General features: G+C 33.3%; 18 non-coding genes across 18 annotated transcripts; all 18 read right to left on the bottom strand.

The window, feature by feature from the left end:
• Positions 1-52: 52 nt before the first annotated feature.
• Positions 53-125, bottom strand: TRNAT-CGU (transfer RNA threonine (anticodon CGU)). Its single transcript has one exon. It is a non-coding gene; the product is annotated as a tRNA-Thr (tRNA).
• A 438-nt stretch (positions 126-563) lies between these two features.
• TRNAT-AGU (transfer RNA threonine (anticodon AGU)) lies at positions 564-637 on the bottom strand. Its single transcript has one exon. It is a non-coding gene; the product is annotated as a tRNA-Thr (tRNA).
• Positions 638-1,071: 434 nt separating this feature from the next.
• On the bottom strand, positions 1,072-1,144 carry TRNAT-CGU (transfer RNA threonine (anticodon CGU)). Its single transcript has one exon. It is a non-coding gene; the product is annotated as a tRNA-Thr (tRNA).
• A 438-nt stretch (positions 1,145-1,582) lies between these two features.
• TRNAT-AGU (transfer RNA threonine (anticodon AGU)) lies at positions 1,583-1,656 on the bottom strand. Its single transcript has one exon. It is a non-coding gene; the product is annotated as a tRNA-Thr (tRNA).
• Positions 1,657-2,090: 434 nt separating this feature from the next.
• Positions 2,091-2,163, bottom strand: TRNAT-CGU (transfer RNA threonine (anticodon CGU)). Its single transcript has one exon. It is a non-coding gene; the product is annotated as a tRNA-Thr (tRNA).
• Positions 2,164-3,108: 945 nt separating this feature from the next.
• On the bottom strand, positions 3,109-3,181 carry TRNAT-CGU (transfer RNA threonine (anticodon CGU)). Its single transcript has one exon. It is a non-coding gene; the product is annotated as a tRNA-Thr (tRNA).
• A 2,054-nt stretch (positions 3,182-5,235) lies between these two features.
• TRNAT-AGU (transfer RNA threonine (anticodon AGU)) lies at positions 5,236-5,309 on the bottom strand. Its single transcript has one exon. It is a non-coding gene; the product is annotated as a tRNA-Thr (tRNA).
• A 434-nt stretch (positions 5,310-5,743) lies between these two features.
• On the bottom strand, positions 5,744-5,816 carry TRNAT-CGU (transfer RNA threonine (anticodon CGU)). Its single transcript has one exon. It is a non-coding gene; the product is annotated as a tRNA-Thr (tRNA).
• Positions 5,817-7,273: 1,457 nt separating this feature from the next.
• On the bottom strand, positions 7,274-7,347 carry TRNAT-AGU (transfer RNA threonine (anticodon AGU)). Its single transcript has one exon. It is a non-coding gene; the product is annotated as a tRNA-Thr (tRNA).
• Positions 7,348-7,781: 434 nt separating this feature from the next.
• Positions 7,782-7,854, bottom strand: TRNAT-CGU (transfer RNA threonine (anticodon CGU)). The gene has a single exon. It is a non-coding gene; the product is annotated as a tRNA-Thr (tRNA).
• A 438-nt stretch (positions 7,855-8,292) lies between these two features.
• TRNAT-AGU (transfer RNA threonine (anticodon AGU)) lies at positions 8,293-8,366 on the bottom strand. The gene has a single exon. It is a non-coding gene; the product is annotated as a tRNA-Thr (tRNA).
• A 434-nt stretch (positions 8,367-8,800) lies between these two features.
• TRNAT-CGU (transfer RNA threonine (anticodon CGU)) lies at positions 8,801-8,873 on the bottom strand. The gene has a single exon. It is a non-coding gene; the product is annotated as a tRNA-Thr (tRNA).
• Positions 8,874-9,820: 947 nt separating this feature from the next.
• Positions 9,821-9,893, bottom strand: TRNAT-CGU (transfer RNA threonine (anticodon CGU)). The gene has a single exon. It is a non-coding gene; the product is annotated as a tRNA-Thr (tRNA).
• Positions 9,894-10,331: 438 nt separating this feature from the next.
• Positions 10,332-10,405, bottom strand: TRNAT-AGU (transfer RNA threonine (anticodon AGU)). The gene has a single exon. It is a non-coding gene; the product is annotated as a tRNA-Thr (tRNA).
• Positions 10,406-10,839: 434 nt separating this feature from the next.
• On the bottom strand, positions 10,840-10,912 carry TRNAT-CGU (transfer RNA threonine (anticodon CGU)). The gene has a single exon. It is a non-coding gene; the product is annotated as a tRNA-Thr (tRNA).
• Positions 10,913-11,350: 438 nt separating this feature from the next.
• TRNAT-AGU (transfer RNA threonine (anticodon AGU)) lies at positions 11,351-11,424 on the bottom strand. The gene has a single exon. It is a non-coding gene; the product is annotated as a tRNA-Thr (tRNA).
• A 434-nt stretch (positions 11,425-11,858) lies between these two features.
• TRNAT-CGU (transfer RNA threonine (anticodon CGU)) lies at positions 11,859-11,931 on the bottom strand. The gene has a single exon. It is a non-coding gene; the product is annotated as a tRNA-Thr (tRNA).
• Positions 11,932-12,876: 945 nt separating this feature from the next.
• On the bottom strand, positions 12,877-12,949 carry TRNAT-CGU (transfer RNA threonine (anticodon CGU)). Its single transcript has one exon. It is a non-coding gene; the product is annotated as a tRNA-Thr (tRNA).
• Between the last annotated feature and the right edge of the window lie 1,588 nt (positions 12,950-14,537).

The raw sequence follows: 14,537 nt of genomic DNA on the forward strand, positions 1-14,537 counted from the left end.
TATTAAACATTTGCGTGATGAAAATTATTTTTACATGTAAGGACCAATAATAAGGTGCTGCTGAGATTTGAACTCAGGATTTCCTGTTTACGAGACTGGCGCTTTAACCACTTAGCCACAGCACCTACTTTAGTGATACAGAAGGGATCATTAATTTAGTATTGGTGATCAAATTCTGTGCCTGTGTTAAAGTGTCTTAATATGTATTCTAATGTTAAACAAGCAAGGATTCCTAATCTGTAAACAAGAATAGCTATGTTGTATTAAAAAAGAACACATTTTAAACTCAATCCCATATTTTGAATAGTTCATAAATAAGTGTTTTACATATATTCATCAATATTGCTCAAATCTAGGGTCATATTTCATCTGCCTCTTGCTCATTGAAATACCTTTTTAATTTTGCAATCACAGTATTGTTACTATAATATTGAAAACACTTTCAGTTTTTATTAGGTTTAAGATGATCTGTTCAACCGAAAGATAAATCAGACTTTTCTAATTTAATTGAATCGCAGGACGACTTAATGAAAATAATGTTTTATTTAAGAATGACGAAAGCAAGGCACTGCTGAGATTTGAACTCAGGATCTCCTGTTTACTAGACAGGCGCTTTAACCAGCTAAGCCACAGCACCCTCTTGAAAATGCTTTAAGGAACAGTTTGCCATATGGTGTTCAAGAGAAACCTGAGTTTTTCACTTTCATAATCATTTCTCAGTTCAGAAAACGCACTACTCAAATAGTTTAGATGAGGATACTGATCCTATTCATAAACACCTCATTGATATATTGCTTATCCTGTTCATAAATGTTTTAATTATGCCTTCTTTAAGAATGCATTACTTGATTTCAACTCTAGAATGATTTTTTATCTCTATTTTGCTCTTTGTCACTCTTTTTTCCCTTTTTCATTCAAAGCATTACTTTGAAAATCTTCACAATACCAGGTTTTTTTGTTTTTCAATTTAAGATGACCCATTCTAATGTTCACAGAACAACACTTTTCTTTTTAAAATGTATTAAACATTTGCGTGATGAAAAATATTTTTACATGTAAGGACCAATAATAAGGTGCTGCTGAGATTTGAACTCAGGATTTCCTGTTTACGAGACAGGCGCTTTAACCACTTAGCCACAGCACCTATTTTAGTGATACAGAAGGGATCATTAATTTAGTATTGGTGATCAAATTCTGTGCCTGTGTTAAAGTGTCTTAATATGTATTCTAATGTTAAACAAGCAAGGATTCCTAATCTGTAAACAGGAATAGCTATGTTGTATTACAAAAGAACACATTTTAAACGCAATCCCATATTTTGAATAGTTCATAAATAAGTGTTTTACATATATTCATCAATATTGCTCAAATCTAGGCTTATATTTCATCTGCCTCTTGCTCATTGAAATACCTTTTTGATTTTGCAATCACAGTATTGTTACTATAATATTGAAAACACTTTCAGTTTTTATTAGGTTTAAGATGATCTCTTCAACCGAAAGATAAATCAGACTTTTCTAATTTAATTGAATCGCAGGACGAATTAATGAAAATAGTTTTTTATTTAAGAATGAGGAAAGCAAGGCACTGCTGAGATTTGAACTCAGGATCTCCTGTTTACTAGACAGGCGCTTTAACCAGCTAAGCCACAGCACCCTCTTGAAAATGCTTTAAGGAACAGTTTGCCATATGGTGTTCAAGAGAATCCTGAGTTTTTTACTTTCATAATCATTTCTCAGTTCAGAAAACGCTCTACTCAACTACTTTAGACGAGGATACTGATCCTATTGATAAACACCTCATTGATATATTGCTTATCCTGTTCATAAATGTTTTAATTATGCCTTCTTTAAGAATGCATTACTTGATTTCAACTCTAGAATGATTTTTTATCTCTATTTTGCTCTTTGTCACTCTTTTTTCCCTTTTTCATTCAAAGCATTACTTTGAAAATCTTCACAATACCACGTTTTTTTGTTTTTCAATTTAAGATGACCCATTCTAATGTTCAAAGAACAACACTTTTCTTTTTAAAATGTATTAAACATTTGCGTGATGAAAATTATTTTTACATGTAAGGACCAATAATAAGGTGCTGCTGAGATTTGAACTCAGGATTTCTTGTTTACGAGACAGGCGCTTTAACCACTTAGCCACAGCACCTACTTTAGCGATATAGAAGGGATCATTAATTTAGTATTGGTGATCAAATTCTGTGCCTGTGTTAAAGTGTCTTAATATGTATTCTAATGTTAAACAAGCAAGGATTCCTAATCTGTAAACAAGAATAGCTATGTTGTATTAAAAAAGAACACATTTTAAACTCAATCCCATATTTTGAATAGTTCATAAATAAGTGTTTTACATATATTCATCAATATTGCTCAAATCTAGGGTTATATTTCATATGCCTCTTGCTCAATGAAATACCTTTTTGATGTTGCAATCACAGTATTGTTACTATAATATTGAAAACACTTTCAGTTTTTATTAGGTTTAAGATGATCTGTTCAACCGAAAGATAATCAGACTTTTCTATTTTAATTGAATCGCAGGACGACTTAATGAAAATAATTTTTTATTTAAGAATGAGGAAAGCAAGGCACTGCTGAGATTTGAACTCAGGATCTCCTGTTTACTAGACAGGCGCTTTAATCAGCTAAGGCACAGCACCCTCTTGAAAAAGTTTTGAGGAACAGTTTGCCATATGGTGTTCAAGAGAAACCTGAGTTTTTCACTTTCATAATCATTTCTCAGTTCAGAAAACGTACTACTCAAATAGTTTAGACGAGGATACTGATCCTATTGATAAACACCTCATTGATATATTGCTTATCCTGTTCATAAATGTTTTAATTATGCCTTCTTTAAGAATGCATTACTTGAATTCAACTCTAGAATGATTTTTTATCTCTATTTTGCTCTTTGTCACTCTTTTTTCCCTTTTTCATTCAAAGCATTACTTTGAAAATCTTCACAATACCATGTTTTTTTGTTTTTCAATTTAAGATGACCCATTCTAATGTTCACAGAACAACACTTTTCTTTTTAAAATGTATTAAACATTTGCGTGATGAAAATTATTTTTACATGTAAGGACCAATAATAAGGTGCTGCTGAGATTTGAACTCAGGATTTCCTGTTTACGAGACAGGCGCTTTAACCACTTAGCCACAGCACCTTTTTTAGTGATACAGAAGGGATCATTAATTTAGTATTGGTGATCAAATTCTGTGCCTGTGTTAAAGTGTCTTAATATGTATTCTAATGTTAAACAAGCAAGGATTCCTAATATGTAAACAAGAATAGCTATGTTGTATTACAAAAGAACACATTTTAAACTCAATCCCATATTTTGAATAGTTCATAAATAAGTGTTTTACATATATTCATCAATATTGCTCAAATCTAGGGTTATATTTCATCTGCCTCTTGCTCATTGAAATACCTTTTTGATTTTTGCAATCAAAGTATTGTTACTATAATATTGAAAACACTTTCAGTTTTTATTAGGTTTAAGATGATCTGTTCAACCGAAAGATAAATCAGACTTTTCTAATTTAATTGAATCGCAGGACGACTTAATGAAAATAATTTTTTATTTAAGAATGAGGAAAGCAAGGCACTGCTGAGATTTGAACTCAGGATCTCCTGTTTACTAGACAGGTGCTTTAACCAGATAAGCCACAGCACAATCTTGAAAATGCTTTAAGGAACAGTTTGCCAAATGGTGTTCAAGAGACTCCTGAGTTTTTCACTTTCATAATCATTTCTCAGTTCAGAAAACGCTCTACTCAACTACTTTAGACGAGGATACTGATCCTATTGATAAACACCTCATTGATATATTGCTTATCCTGTTCATAAATGTTTTAATTATGCCTTCTTTAAGAATGCATTACTTGATTTCAACTCTAGAATGATTTTTTATCTCTATTTTGCTCTTTGTCACCCTTTTTTCCCTTTTTCATTCAAAGCATTACTTTGAAAATCTTCACAATACCACGTTTTTTTGTTTTTCAATTTAAGATGACCCATTCTAATGTTCACAGAACAACTCTTTTCTTTTTAAAATGTATTAAACATTTGCGTGATGAAAATTATTTTTACATGTAAGGACCAATAATAAGGTGCTGCTGAGATTTGAACTCAGGATTTCCTGTTTACGAGTAAGGGTGGGCGTAGTTCGCGAAGTAGCACTTCGCGAAGCTACGCAAAGTGAAGTTCGCACTACGCGAGCTACGCGTAGCACTTCGCGAACTGCGAAGTAACATGTTCGCACTGTGCAAGATGTTGTTTTCAATGATTGCACAGTGCGGACAAGCAACCGGCACTGTGCAATCATTGAAAATGGCATCTTCCACAGTGCGAGCTGTAGTTTTCTGCTGCTCGAGTAGATTTTTCCTCGAGCTGCAGCGTTCTCAACGCGAACTGGTAGTTTCTCATCGCGAGCGGTCGCGAGCATACGCGACCCCTCGCAATGAGAAACCTGACCTTCTCGCGTTGGGAATCTCGCCGGGAGGTTTATTATCCATGCTCGCGATCGCGAACAAGGAAAAAGTCTCGCCAGGATGTCATTTTGCTTGCTCGCGGTCGCCAACTTGACGTTGAGGACCGCGAGCAAGCAAAAAATGACCGCAGCACTACGCAACACTACGCTACGCGTGTTCGCACTGTGCTACGTGCAGTTCGCGTAGTGCGAAGTAGCGCGAACTTCGCAAACTACGCGAGCGTAGCGTAGTGCTTCGCCCAGGCCTATTTACGAGACAGGCGCTTTAACCACTTAGCCACAGCACCTACTTTAGTGATACAGAAGGGATCATTAATTTAGTATTGGTGATCAAATTCTGTGCCTGTGTTAAAGTGTCTTAATATGTATTCTAATGTTAAACAAGCAAGGATTCCTAATCTGTAAACAAGAATAGCTATGTTGTATTAAAAAAGAACACATTTTAAACTCAATCCCATATTTTGAATAGTTCATAAATAAGTGTTTTACATATATTCATCAATATTGCTCAAATCTAGGGTCATATTTCATCTGCCTCTTGCTCATTGAAATACCTTTTTAATTTTGAAATCACAGTATTGTTACTATAATATTGAAAACACTTTCAGTTTTTATTAGGTTTAAGATGATCTGTTCAACCGAAAGATAAATCAGACTTTTCTAATTTAATTGAATCGCAGGACGACTTAATGAAAATAATGTTTTATTTAAGAATGACGAAAGCAAGGCACTGCTGAGATTTGAACTCAGGATCTCCTGTTTACTAGACAGGCGCTTTAACCAGCTAAGCCACAGCACCCTCTTGAAAATGCTTTAAGGAACAGTTTGCCATATGGTGTTCAAGAGAAACCTGAGTTTTTCACTTTCATAATCATTTCTCAGTTCAGAAAACGCACTACTCAAATAGTTTAGATGAGGATACTGATCCTATTCATAAACACCTCATTGATATATTGCTTATCCTGTTCATAAATGTTTTAATTATGCCTTCTTTAAGAATGCATTACTTGAATTCAACTCTAGAATGATTTTTTATCTCTATTTTGCTCTTTGTCACTCTTTTTTCCCTTTTTCATTCAAAGCATTACTTTGAAAATCTTCACAATACCAGGTTTTTTTGTTTTTCAATTTAAGATGACCCATTCTAATGTTCACAGAACAACACTTTTCTTTTTAAAATGTATTAAACATTTGCGTGATGAAAAATATTTTTACATGTAAGGACCAATAATAAGGTGCTGCTGAGATTTGAACTCAGGATTTCCTGTTTACGAGACAGGCGCTTTAACCACTTAGCCACAGCACCTATTTTAGTGATACAGAAGGGATCATTAATTTAGTATTGGTGATCAAATTCTGTGCCTGTGTTAAAGTGTCTTAATATGTATTCTAATGTTAAACAAGCAAGGATTCCTAATCTGTAAACAGGAATAGCTATGTTGTATTACAAAAGAACACATTTTAAACGCAATCCCATATTTTGAATAGTTCATAAATAAGTGTTTTACATATATTCATCAATTTTGCTCAAATCTAGGGTTATATTTCATTTGCCTCTTGCTCATTGAAATACCTTTTTGATTTTGCAATCACAGTATTGTTACTATAATATTGAAAACACTTTCAGTTTTTATTAGGTTTAAGATGATCTCTTCAACCGAAAGATAAATCAGATTTTTCTAATTTAATTGAATCGCAGGACGAATTAATGAAAATAGTTTTTTATTTAAGAATGAGGAAAGCAAGGCTTTGCTGAGATTTGAACTCAGGATCTCCTGTTTACTAGACAGGCGCTTTAACCAGCTAAGCCACAGCACCCTCTTGAAAATGCTTTAAGGAACAGTTTGCCATATGGTGTTCAAGAGAATCCTGAGTTTTTTACTTTCATAATCATTTCTCAGTTCAGAAAACGCTCTACTCAAATACTTTAGACGAGGATACTGATCCTATTGATAAACACCTCATTGATATATTGCTTATCTTGTTCATAAATGTTTTAATCATGCCTTCTTTAAGAATGCATTACTTGAATTCAACTCTAGAATGATTTTTTATCTCTATTTTGCTCTTTGTCACTCATTTTTCCCTTTTTCATTCAAAACATTACTTTGAAAATCTTCACAACACCACGTTTTTTTGTTTTTCAATTTAAGATGACCCATTCTAATGTTCACAGAACAATACTTTTCTTTTTAAAACGTATTAAACATTTGCGTGATGAAAATTATTTTTACAGGTAAGGACCAATAATAAGGTGCTGCTGACATTTGAACTCAGGATTTCCTGTTTACGAGACAGGCGCTTTACCCACTTAGCCACAGCACCTATTTTAGTGATACAGAAGGGATCATTAATTTAGTATTGGTGATCAAATTCTATGCCTGTGTTAAAGTGTCTTAATATGTATTCTAATGTTAAACAAGCAAGGATTCCTAATCTGTAAACAAGAATAGCTATGTTGTATTAAAAAAGAACACATTTTAAACTCAATCCCATATTTTGAATAGTTCATAAATAAGTGTTTTACATATATTCATCAATATTGCTCAAATCTAGGGTTATATTTCATATGCCTCTTGCTCAATGAAATACCTTTTTAATGTTGCAATCACAGTATTGTTACTATAATATTGAAAACACTTTCAGTTTTTATTAGGTTTAAGATGATCTGTTCAACCGAAAGATAAATCAGACTTTTCTTATTTAATTGAATCGCAGGACTAATTAATGAAAATAGTTTTTTATTTAAGAATGAGGAAAGCAAGGCACTGCTGAGATTTGAACTCAGGATCTCCTGTTTACTAGACAGGCGCTTTAACCAGCTAAGCCACAGCACCCTCTTGAAAATGCTTTAAGGAACAGTTTGCCATATGGTGTTCAAGAGACTCCTGAGTTTTTCACTTTCATAATCATTTCTCAGTTCAGAAAACGCTCTACTCAACTACTTTAGACGAGGATACTGATCCTATTGATAAACACTTCATTGATATATTGCTTATCCTGTTCATAAATGTTTTAATTATGCCTTCTTTAAGAATGCATTACTTGATTTCAACTCTAGAATGATTTTTTATCTCTATTTTGCTCTTTGTCACCCTTTTTTCCCTTTTTCATTCAAAGCATTACTTTGAAAATCTTCACAATACCACGTTTTTTTGTTTTTCAATTTAAGATGACCCATTCTAATGTTCACAGACCAACTCTTTTCTTTTTAAAATGTATTAAACATTTGCGTGATGAAAATTATTTTTACATGTAAGGACCAATAATAAGGTGCTGCTGAGATTTGAACTCAGGATTTCCTGTTTACGAGACAGGCGCTTTAACCACTTAGCCACAGCACCTACTTTAGTGATACAGAAGGGATCATTAATTTAGTATTGGTGATCAAATTCTGTGCCTGTGTTAAAGTGTCTTAATATGTATTCTAATGTTAAACAAGCAAGGATTCCTAATCTGTAAACAAGAATAGCTATGTTGTATTAAAAAAGAACACATTTTAAACTCAATCCCATATTTTGAATAGTTCATAAATAAGTGTTTTACATATATTCATCAATATTGCTCAAATCTAGGGTCATATTTCATCCGCCTCTTGCTCATTGAAATAGCTTTTTAATTTTGCAATCACAGTATTGTTACTATAATATTGAAAACACTTTCAGTTTTTATTAGGTTTAAGATGATCTGTTCAACCGAAAGATAAATCAGACTTTTCTAATTTAATTGAATCGCAGGACGACTTAATGAAAATAATGTTTTATTTAAGAATGACGAAAGCAAGGCACTGCTGAGATTTGAACTCAGGATCTCCTGTTTACTAGACAGGTGCTTTAACCAGCTAAGCCACAGCACCCTCTTGAAAATGCTTTAAGGAACAGTTTGCCATATGGTGTTCAAGAGAAACCTGAGTTTTTCACTTTCATAATCATTTCTCAGTTCAGAAAACGCACTACTCAAATAGTTTAGATGAGGATACTGATCCTATTCATAAACACCTCATTGATATATTGCTTATCCTGTTCATAAATGTTTTAATTATGCCTTCTTTAAGAATGCATTACTTGAATTCAACTCTAGAATGATTTTTTATCTCTATTTTGCTCTTTCTCACTCTTTTTTCCCTTTTTCATTCAAAGCATTACTTTGAAAATCTTCACAATACCATGTTTTTTTGTTTTTCAATTTAAGATGACCCATTCTAATGTTCACAGAACAACACTTTTCTTTTTAAAATGTATTAAACATTTGCGTGATGAAAATTATTTTTACATGTAAGGACCAATAATAAGGTGCTGCTGAGATTTGAACTCAGGATTTCCTGTTTACGAGACAGGCGCTTTAACCACTTAGCCACAGCACCTTTTTTAGTGATACAGAAGGGATCATTAATTTAGTATTGGTGATCAAATTCTGTGCCTGTGTTAAAGTGTCTTAATATGTATTCTAATGTTAAACAAGCAAGGATTCCTAATCTGTAAACAAGAATAGCTATGTTGTATTACAAAAGAACACATTTTAAACTCAATCCCATATTTTGAATAGTTCATAAATAAGTGTTTTACATATATTCATCAATATTGCTCAAATCTAGGGTTATATTTCATCTGCCTCTTGCTCATTGAAATACCTTTTTGATTTTTGCAATCAAAGTATTGTTACTATAATATTGAAAACACTTTCAGTTTTTATTAGGTTTAAGATGATCTGTTCAACCGAAAGATAAATCTGACTTTTCTAATTTAATTGAATCGCAGGACGACTTAATGAAAATAATTTTTTATTTAAGAATGAGGAAAGCAAGGCACTGCTGAGATTTGAACTCAGGATCTCCTGTTTACTAGACAGGCGCTTTAACCAGCTAAGCCACAGCACAATCTTGAAAATGCTTTAAGGAACAGTTTGCCATATGGTGTTCAAGAGACTCCTGAGTTTTTCACTTTCATAATCATTTCTCAGTTCAGAAAACGCTCTACTCAACTACTTTAGACGAGGATACTGATCCTATTGATAAACACCTCATTGATATATTGCTTATCCTGTTCATAAATGTTTTAATTATGCCTTCTTTAAGAATGCATTACTTGATTTCAACTCTAGAATGATTTTTTATCTCTATTTTGCTCTTTGTCACCCTTTTTTCCCTTTTTCATTCAAAGCATTACTTTGAAAATCTTCACAATACCACGTTTTTTTGTTTTTCAATTTAAGATGACCCATTCTAATGTTCACAGAACAACTCTTTTCTTTTTAAAATGTATTAAACATTTGCGTGATGAAAATTATTTTTACATGTAAGGACCAATAATAAGGTGCTGCTGAGATTTGAACTCAGGATTTCCTGTTTACGAGACTGGCGCTTTAACCACTTAGCCACAGCACCTACTTTAGTGATACAGAAGGGATCATTAATTTAGTATTGGTGATCAAATTCTGTGCCTGTGTTAAAGTGTCTTAATATGTATTCTAATGTTAAACAAGCAAGGATTCCTAATCTGTAAACAAGAATAGCTATGTTGTATTAAAAAAGAACACATTTTAAACTCAATCCCATATTTTGAATAGTTCATAAATAAGTGTTTTACATATATTCATCAATATTGCTCAAATCTAGGGTCATATTTCATCTGCCTCTTGCTCATTGAAATACCTTTTTAATTTTGCAATCACAGTATTGTTACTATAATATTGAAAACACTTTCAGTTTTTATTAGGTTTAAGATGATCTGTTCAACCGAAAGATAAATCAGACTTTTCTAATTTAATTGAATCGCAGGACGACTTAATGAAAATAATGTTTTATTTAAGAATGACGAAAGCAAGGCACTGCTGAGATTTGAACTCAGGATCTCCTGTTTACTAGACAGGCGCTTTAACCAGCTAAGCCACAGCACCCTCTTGAAAATGCTTTAAGGAACAGTTTGCCATATGGTGTTCAAGAGAAACCTGAGTTTTTCACTTTCATAATCATTTCTCAGTTCAGAAAACGCACTACTCAAATAGTTTAGATGAGGATACTGATCCTATTCATAAACACCTCATTGATATATTGCTTATCCTGTTCATAAATGTTTTAATTATGCCTTCTTTAAGAATGCATTACTTGATTTCAACTCTAGAATGATTTTTTATCTCTATTTTGCTCTTTGTCACTCTTTTTTCCCTTTTTCATTCAAAGCATTACTTTGAAAATCTTCACAATACCAGGTTTTTTTGTTTTTCAATTTAAGATGACCCATTCTAATGTTCACAGAACAACACTTTTCTTTTTAAAATGTATTAAACATTTGCGTGATGAAAAATATTTTTACATGTAAGGACCAATAATAAGGTGCTGCTGAGATTTGAACTCAGGATTTCCTGTTTACGAGACAGGCGCTTTAACCACTTAGCCACAGCACCTATTTTAGTGATACAGAAGGGATCATTAATTTAGTATTGGTGATCAAATTCTGTGCCTGTGTTAAAGTGTCTTAATATGTATTCTAATGTTAAACAAGCAAGGATTCCTAATCTGTAAACAGGAATAGCTATGTTGTATTACAAAAGAACACATTTTAAACGCAATCCCATATTTTGAATAGTTCATAAATAAGTGTTTTACATATATTCATCAATATTGCTCAAATCTAGGCTTATATTTCATCTGCCTCTTGCTCATTGAAATACCTTTTTGATTTTGCAATCACAGTATTGTTACTATAATATTGAAAACACTTTCAGTTTTTATTAGGTTTAAGATGATCTCTTCAACCGAAAGATAAATCAGACTTTTCTAATTTAATTGAATCGCAGGACGAATTAATGAAAATAGTTTTTTATTTAAGAATGAGGAAAGCAAGGCACTGCTGAGATTTGAACTCAGGATCTCCTGTTTACTAGACAGGCGCTTTAACCAGCTAAGCCACAGCACCCTCTTGAAAATGCTTTAAGGAACAGTTTGCCATATGGTGTTCAAGAGAATCCTGAGTTTTTTACTTTCATAATCATTTCTCAGTTCAGAAAACGCTCTACTCAACTACTTTAGACGAGGATACTGATCCTATTGATAAACACCTCATTGATATATTGCTTATCCTGTTCATAAATGTTTTAATTATGCCTTCTTTAAGAATGCATTACTTGATTTCAACTCTAGAATGATTTTTTATCTCTATTTTGCTCTTTGTCACTCTTTTTTCCCTTTTTCATTCAAAGCATTACTTTGAAAATCTTCACAATACCACGTTTTTTTGTTTTTCAATTTAAGATGACCCATTCTAATGTTCAAAGAACAACACTTTTCTTTTTAAAATGTATTAAACATTTGCGTGATGAAAATTATTTTTACATGTAAGGACCAATAATAAGGTGCTGCTGAGATTTGAACTCAGGATTTCTTGTTTACGAGACAGGCGCTTTAACCACTTAGCCACAGCACCTACTTTAGCGATATAGAAGGGATCATTAATTTAGTATTGGTGATCAAATTCTGTGCCTGTGTTAAAGTGTCTTAATATGTATTCTAATGTTAAACAAGCAAGGATTCCTAATCTGTAAACAAGAATAGCTATGTTGTATTAAAAAAGAACACATTTTAAACTCAATCCCATATTTTGAATAGTTCATAAATAAGTGTTTTACATATATTCATCAATATTGCTCAAATCTAGGGTTATATTTCATATGCCTCTTGCTCAATGAAATACCTTTTTGATGTTGCAATCACAGTATTGTTACTATAATATTGAAAACACTTTCAGTTTTTATTAGGTTTAAGATGATCTGTTCAACCGAAAGATAATCAGACTTTTCTATTTTAATTGAATCGCAGGACGACTTAATGAAAATAATTTTTTATTTAAGAATGAGGAAAGCAAGGCACTGCTGAGATTTGAACTCAGGATCTCCTGTTTACTAGACAGGCGCTTTAATCAGCTAAGGCACAGCACCCTCTTGAAAAAGTTTTGAGGAACAGTTTGCCATATGGTGTTCAAGAGAAACCTGAGTTTTTCACTTTCATAATCATTTCTCAGTTCAGAAAACGTACTACTCAAATAGTTTAGACGAGGATACTGATCCTATTGATAAACACCTCATTGATATATTGCTTATCCTGTTCATAAATGTTTTAATTATGCCTTCTTTAAGAATGCATTACTTGAATTCAACTCTAGAATGATTTTTTATCTCTATTTTGCTCTTTGTCACTCTTTTTTCCCTTTTTCATTCAAAGCATTACTTTGAAAATCTTCACAATACCATGTTTTTTTGTTTTTCAATTTAAGATGACCCATTCTAATGTTCACAGAACAACACTTTTCTTTTTAAAATGTATTAAACATTTGCGTGATGAAAATTATTTTTACATGTAAGGACCAATAATAAGGTGCTGCTGAGATTTGAACTCAGGATTTCCTGTTTACGAGACAGGCGCTTTAACCACTTAGCCACAGCACCTTTTTTAGTGATACAGAAGGGATCATTAATTTAGTATTGGTGATCAAATTCTGTGCCTGTGTTAAAGTGTCTTAATATGTATTCTAATGTTAAACAAGCAAGGATTCCTAATATGTAAACAAGAATAGCTATGTTGTATTACAAAAGAACACATTTTAAACTCAATCCCATATTTTGAATAGTTCATAAATAAGTGTTTTACATATATTCATCAATATTGCTCAAATCTAGGGTTATATTTCATCTGCCTCTTGCTCATTGAAATACCTTTTTGATTTTTGCAATCAAAGTATTGTTACTATAATATTGAAAACACTTTCAGTTTTTATTAGGTTTAAGATGATCTGTTCAACCGAAAGATAAATCAGACTTTTCTAATTTAATTGAATCGCAGGACGACTTAATGAAAATAATTTTTTATTTAAGAATGAGGAAAGCAAGGCACTGCTGAGATTTGAACTCAGGATCTCCTGTTTACTAGACAGGTGCTTTAACCAGATAAGCCACAGCACAATCTTGAAAATGCTTTAAGGAACAGTTTGCCAAATGGTGTTCAAGAGACTCCTGAGTTTTTCACTTTCATAATCATTTCTCAGTTCAGAAAACGCTCTACTCAACTACTTTAGACGAGGATACTGATCCTATTGATAAACACCTCATTGATATATTGCTTATCCTGTTCATAAATGTTTTAATTATGCCTTCTTTAAGAATGCATTACTTGATTTCAACTCTAGAATGATTTTTTATCTCTATTTTGCTCTTTGTCACCCTTTTTTCCCTTTTTCATTCAAAGCATTACTTTGAAAATCTTCACAATACCACGTTTTTTTGTTTTTCAATTTAAGATGACCCATTCTAATGTTCACAGAACAACTCTTTTCTTTTTAAAATGTATTAAACATTTGCGTGATGAAAATTATTTTTACATGTAAGGACCAATAATAAGGTGCTGCTGAGATTTGAACTCAGGATTTCCTGTTTACGAGTAAGGGTGGGCGTAGTTCGCGAAGTAGCACTTCGCGAAGCTACGCAAAGTGAAGTTCGCACTACGCGAGCTACGCGTAGCACTTCGCGAACTGCGAAGTAACATGTTCGCACTGTGCAAGATGTTGTTTTCAATGATTGCACAGTGCGGACAAGCAACCGGCACTGTGCAATCATTGAAAATGGCATCTTCCACAGTGCGAGCTGTAGTTTTCTGCTGCTCGAGTAGATTTTTCCTCGAGCTGCAGCGTTCTCAACGCGAACTGGTAGTTTCTCATCGCGAGCGGTCGCGAGCATACGCGACCCCTCGCAATGAGAAACCTGACCTTCTCGCGTTGGGAATCTCGCCGGGAGGTTTATTATCCATGCTCGCGATCGCGAACAAGGAAAAAGTCTCGCCAGGATGTCATTTTGCTTGCTCGCGGTCGCCAACTTGACGTTGAGGACCGCGAGCAAGCAAAAAATGACCGCAGCACTACGCAACACTACGCTACGCGTGTTCGCACTGTGCTACGTGCAGTTCGCGTAGTGCGAAGTAGCGCGAACTTCGCAAACTACGCGAGCGTAGCGTAGTGCTTCGCCCAGGCCTATTTACGAGACA

This window comes from Triturus cristatus, chromosome 8, assembly GCF_964204655.1.
Source record: "Triturus cristatus chromosome 8, aTriCri1.1, whole genome shotgun sequence".
Classification (NCBI taxonomy): Eukaryota; Metazoa; Chordata; class Amphibia; order Caudata; family Salamandridae; genus Triturus; species Triturus cristatus.